At 42.9% G+C, this 6000-nt stretch overlaps 1 protein-coding gene across 1 annotated transcript in view; it reads right to left on the reverse strand.

Annotated features, from left to right (window-relative positions):
- The window catches only part of PITPNM2 (phosphatidylinositol transfer protein membrane associated 2), a 109575-nt gene extending 109057 nt beyond the window's left edge, over positions 1-518 (reverse strand). Inside the window, exon 1 of the mRNA XM_058816429.1 lies at positions 291-518. The gene's annotated coding sequence lies outside the window, so the exon portion shown is untranslated. The remainder of the gene's footprint in view (positions 1-290) is intronic.
- Positions 519-6000: the final 5482 nt, after the last annotated feature.

Raw genomic sequence — 6000 nt, forward strand, 5'->3', positions numbered from 1 at the left:
AGAAGTTTATTACCAATGCACACATCTATGCAATTTAAGCCAAGCATGTCCTGTGACTGCCAAGCCCTTCTCAAAGAGCTCCTGCAGCCATTCTCCAGCCTCCATTTCACCACGTTTTCCCCAAGCATTTATTCAAGTGGAACCCAAGGTAAGGTTGATCTCCTCTCGCCAACAGCAAGTTAGTATCCCTCACATAAATTACCATTCTCCCTAGTAATATCTAAATGTTTTTTTCTTTTTCTAACCCAGAAGAAAAAGAACAGCCATCCAGCTGAAATGTCAGAACCTACCTTCTGTAAAAAATCTTTTTAGATGCTTCTGAATGCAGGAGGGAGCACAAACAGCATTGCTGAAAAAGGATGTCACTGTTGGTCCACATGTGTCAACATCCTAGAAAAAGACAGAACACAGTTGCTGAACTGCCATGCCCATGGGAAATCAAGAGCAAGAATAAAGCTGCATTATTTTTCCAGTTACACCATGCTAATGGCTCCTATGCAAACAACATACAGCTACAACATTTTATAATTGCACATCAGAGTTTCTCTGCAGACATCCCTCCGGTATGTCAGAAATTCAATACGTGATAGTAGGCGGCAATGAGCACCTCAGGGATTTCAAGTGTGTTCCAAACCATGAGTCACCGTCATCTCTAACTCATGGAAATTAAGAAGGAAAAAAAAAGAGAGAAGAAAAAACACACACGTTGCACTGACCACTCTCACGTGCTCCCTCTGTACAACACTTCTCCTCAAAGCTTCTCCCTTCCGAGCTTGGAGCTCTGTGACTGCCACAGAGGAGACACCACAGACAAAGCCAGCACATCACAGACCCTTCAGGGAGCCCCCAGAGCCTGGGCAGGCTCCCACGTCTGAGGTGGGAGCAGAGCTGGAGCTGCCCCTGTAACCCCACAAATCCTTCCACAACTGGAGGAGCAAGGAGCCAGCAGCTCCCACAGGGCACAAAGGCAGGGCTGGTGAAGCAGCAGCACCCAGGAGGGCAAACCCAGGGGGGAAAGCCCAGGCACCCCATTTCCACTCCTATTCCAGGCCCCTGCTCTCCCCAAGGCTGATTTTTGTCAGGAGGGCTGAGGGCACAAGGAACCTGTAACGCTGCTTGCAGAGCAAGTTACTGCTCTGCTCAACATTCCAGGCAGCCCCTCTGCCTTTCTAGAGATTCATTTGGGCAGTCTCATCATCACCTCCAACCACTGCAAACTGGTTTTAATGCTGGGTTTTTTAAAATATGGTTTTAATGCTGCTTTTAAGGAGCTGGGTTGCACTTTAGGGCACACACATGTGCTCTCCACTCCCCTGTCTACTGATGATCTCCCCAGGTATATCCAGGCTCCTTTAGGTCTTTAATGTTTTGTTTCTCTGTCCTCCAAGCAGCAGCCAGAGCAGAGCCAGGGCTCTCCCAGCACTACCAGGGGGATGGAGCAGGGAACGTTGTTGTTCCCACATGCTCACATTAAAACTGCCTCTATCTCACTGAACTCCCACTATCCCTTTCCCTTCAGGTCACAAAGGGCACAGTTGTCCTTCCCTGTTCTCTCTCCCAGCAGCAGGGGCTGTGTTTGCACCAGAACATGCAAAATCTGGGTCCACAACCACACAAATAAAGCACATTTCCTTGACTGGGACTTGGATCCAAGCCTCAACACCAGCACCTGCTACCAAAGTGTTACACAAAAAATAAATAAAACATCAATACACTCTGTTTCCTTCCCTACAGAAACTGAAATGTTTGGAAAAAAACATCAATACCTTTAGCTGCAGTTAACATAAATTTATGTCTTGCCAACAGCTTAAAAAAAACCCAGTAACTGATCTTCACTCTTGTAACTTCTTGCACAGCAATTTAAAAAATATAATAGTGCTTGCACAGGTCAGATTCATCCTGGAGGAAGAGCAAATGTGAGTAACGTTTCAGGACCATTAATCTCAGAAATCTCACCAGGAGCAAGCAGCCAGACAGCTTAAAAATATATTTAGTCCACAAATGCTTATTAACGTCATTTGCTGATTCACAGCTGAGGCACAGTGAGCCCAAATGGCACTTCTGCTTTTCCAGGCTGGGTGGCAATAATAATAATAATAATAATAATAATAATAATAATAATAATAATAATAATAATAATAATAATAATAAAGTGTTGGGCATCAAGTTGCTTCACCTATCTCAAAACCACGATGCATCTTTTAGATTTGATCTGTAATAACTGGGAACCACAGGTCCAGTCTGTGGCCCCGTGGTTTAGGATCTGATCAGAATTTATCTGAAACTGAATGTTAAGTTTTCTTTTCTTTTATTGACTATTGATCTTGCTGCCAACATTAATACAGTCAAGATCAGAAGATAAATTAATTAATTCTTCAGGCTTTCAACAAAATAAACACTGAAAGTCACCACTACTTTTAAAATTACATCTTCCTTATAACTGAAGAAAAAATATTTGATGATTTGATAACTGTGCCAGTATTTGGTGTGCACTTTGGGGCAGAATTAACATACTAAATTCTTAATGAATGCTTTAAGTAAAAATTCTTTTCAAAGAGCAAATGTAAAGTGTTTCTTCCCCTATTGTTACATACAATATGACGATGCAAAGCTCAAAGGACTTTCTCTCTAAAGCAACCATTCAAATCTCTATGATGGAAATATATTTAAATACAACATTTTAATCTTGCTTTGCCTTTGAATTTTAAATGCCTTTTTATGAAAGCAAGTATTTCATTAGTCCTTTTAGCCATTCTACCATTATGATTTGCAAGTAAACAAGAATCTTCACACTACCTTTCTCTTTTAAAAGGATTCATTATAGCTGTGTAGTTTTTAACTCAATACACATCTAGTCTGATTGAGCCTTACCAATTATACACTAATTAATTCCCCAACAATATACAGAATATATCTGAATTTTTACAGGTTACACAATAATTCATCCCTCAAGCACATTGGGATTTGTCCATATCCATTCCTTCCCCATTTCCCACAAGCAAGACAAGTCTCTCTAGGTGCTGGATATGCCAGGCACCATCCTCCCAGAAGAACCATCCACTACAACCCACACTTTGGTAAATAAATTGTAAAAAATTGAGTCAGAGCAGGGCCCTGCTCTCTCTGTCTGCCTTTGCTGAGCCGGGAACAGTTCTCAGAATTAGCAGGGCCTGGACACAGAGCTTGAAAGGGGTTTCAGAGTTTGGGTGAGACCAAACTCAAAACCCCCCCAAAAACTCAAACCTGCAAACCCGGAGGGGCAGCCACAAAGCCTCCTCTAGGTAAGAAAAATTAATCTTCCTACCTCCATTACTCATTTTTGCTATGGGGTTGGGTTTTTTCCCCTGTATTGTACATTAGGGAAGGATGACAAAAGTTGTTCTTTTCAGTGACAGTAAGTCTGTACCAAACAGAAAAACTGATTTCTCTGCACCCTTGTTAATGGTACTGCAATCAAAAGTGATTAAAAGCAAAAACATTTCTGTACAAGAGAAACTGAAAGTATTGCCTATGGGAAAACAGAAACACTGGCATTTTCTCTGCAGCAAACACTAAAAGTAATAGATAATTAATGCAGCCTAGGACATTATGACATCTATGAAACTTGTTTTCTGGAATAATCATAAACAATTCACCTTGACTGTATTCCCAAGTCATCACTTTTTAAAGCCACTGCAGTTTGCAGAGGCCTCGCTGATGCTATTCTTAATTTACTTATTTTTAGGTGTGAGAACAGATTACCAAGGCAAAATTTAAAAATTGTCAGGTTTTCATCCTCTTCTATAATCATTAACCCTGTCTGCATTTCAGAACCATGCTGTGCTAAATGGAAATCAATTACACAGTTAAAACTGCTTCTGCTTTAAAATTAAACTTCTGAAGTGTGGGAGGATTCAGCATTGTTAAACAAGGGGCACATTTGTCCAAACCACCAGGAAAAAGCAACGCAACAAAAGCACAGAAATGTGAGTTAATGCAAGAGCTCCCAAAAGGCGGCAACAACATTTTTATTTCGGGTGATTTGCAAAAAGGAACATTACAAACTCCCTCCCTTCCTCGAAAGGCTTTCAGGGAAGCATCTGGGCACCGGAGCAGCCCAGAACCGAATCAAAGACCACCTCTGGCTCTGGGGCAGCACAACAGCTCAGCAGCACCCGAGGCACAGGAAAACAGAGCACAGCTATTAATAGACAGATTCACATGTAAATATCTCTTGCAAAGAGGCAGAGGTGCCACACAGCTCGATTTTAGCACCAATGTTGAAAACACCACGCTGCACTAACAGAACTGGCATTTACCTTTCCATGGAAGATGATTAATTAATTAATTATAAGATGCTTTCTGCTGAACTGATGTGCTGCATTTCACTTTCCAGTCCTTCCATGAGGCACCATCGCTGCCACCACTAAATCCCTTTATACTGTGGGACAGGCAGAGCTCCCTCCTCACCATTACCTGGACAAACACACCTGGTGACAGCCCCACACCACAACTCACCTGCCTCGAGGAGCAGAGCCCGGCCAAGCACAGGCACCAAAAAAGCTTCTGCAGAGTCAGAGGCACTGAGAGCACCGTCTTGCAGGGAGAAATGAACCAGCACAACTGCTCCTCATGATCACCACAGCTGGGCTAGCTCAGCCTCCTGCTCTTGCCCAATCTGCATGAATAAATTCTAAGCCCTAGCGAGTGTCAGCTGTGGTCAAACACCACATGCCCATGGTTTGGGAGCATCAGTTTCAGACCACAGAGAGTCTCCAGAGCCCTTTATCCTCAGGAAAGGTGGTTTCTGTTCTCCTACCGGCCACCCTAAAGCACTAAAGGGATACAAGTGAGCAACTAAAAATCAACAAACCACAGGGAAATAAATTCAAAATCCTAAGAACTCTGATGGGAGGAACAGGCTCCAGGACGTGCCAGGAAATTAATCAACATGCAAGAGAAATGCAGCCGTTAACTGGAAAATACAAGCAGCTTGGAAAGGCACCGAGAGCATTTTTCCCTCTCTGTTTGTAGCATCTGGACCCTCCAAGTGCCCCGGGGTTACATTCCCGAAGGAGCACAAGGTCCTGGCTGCACTGTAAGCAGCCAGACCCAAGGGAAAGGGAGGGAAAACAAACAGCAAAAAGCTTCCAGAAGCTGCCTGGGCTCTGGACCCTGCTGTAGCTATAATGAGCTTTTCATTTGCCAAGAGCCCTCTCCCTCCCTCCTTAGAAGTCATTAAGCCTTTCCTAAAAGTCTTTATTCCCTTATATGAAATGGGAAATGTTACAACCCATTGCTCTGATCAACTGCAAGAAAAAAATATCTCAAAAAACTCAAACCCTACATTGTATATGCACCATTATAAGATTTTCAGGAACCTCACACCAGTCCATGTAAAACAGGAAGAGTCACATTTAATATCACACAAAGGTGGCAACCTGCTCCTTCCCAAACCTCGCTCCTGCCTCCAGGCTGGACCCCAGGAACCACCACCAGCAGCCCCTGCTGGGATTCCTGTGGGGTGGGCAGATCCTAAAAAGCAGCTTTCAAAAGAGTCCATTAGGTGTCAAGCTTCAGACTCCCCTCTGAGAGCAGTAAAACTGATGGGATGTTTTTATTTTTTTTTTTAAGGAGAAGGGAGGAAAAAAAGAAAAAGCCTCTGGGTGGGTTCAGCACCTGTGTATGCCAAAGGCACCTCATGCTTTATTCATGAGAATGCTATCACCCCGTGAAGGTTTCTAAGTGACTCAGCCAGACAGGGTCTCTACAACCAGCTTTCAGGAGAATCTTTTATGAAAAAAAATTACTTTAATTCAGCTGTTTGATTAATATTATTTTCCAGTCATTTCTAGCCAGGTATATTTCAAACTCTATGTCAGCTTCCACCTTGCCCCTTCCCATATAGCTGTAGCAATTAGCACAGAAAAATTAGTCAATTATGCAGTATTTCACCTTAAATAAAGCAGCTCAAGAAATAAAACACCATTTAATTGGTAGCTGACAGCCAGGAAGGAACAC

The sequence above is a fragment of the Ammospiza caudacuta genome, chromosome 18 (assembly GCF_027887145.1).
Source record: "Ammospiza caudacuta isolate bAmmCau1 chromosome 18, bAmmCau1.pri, whole genome shotgun sequence".
In the NCBI taxonomy this organism is placed as follows: Eukaryota; Metazoa; Chordata; class Aves; order Passeriformes; family Passerellidae; genus Ammospiza; species Ammospiza caudacuta.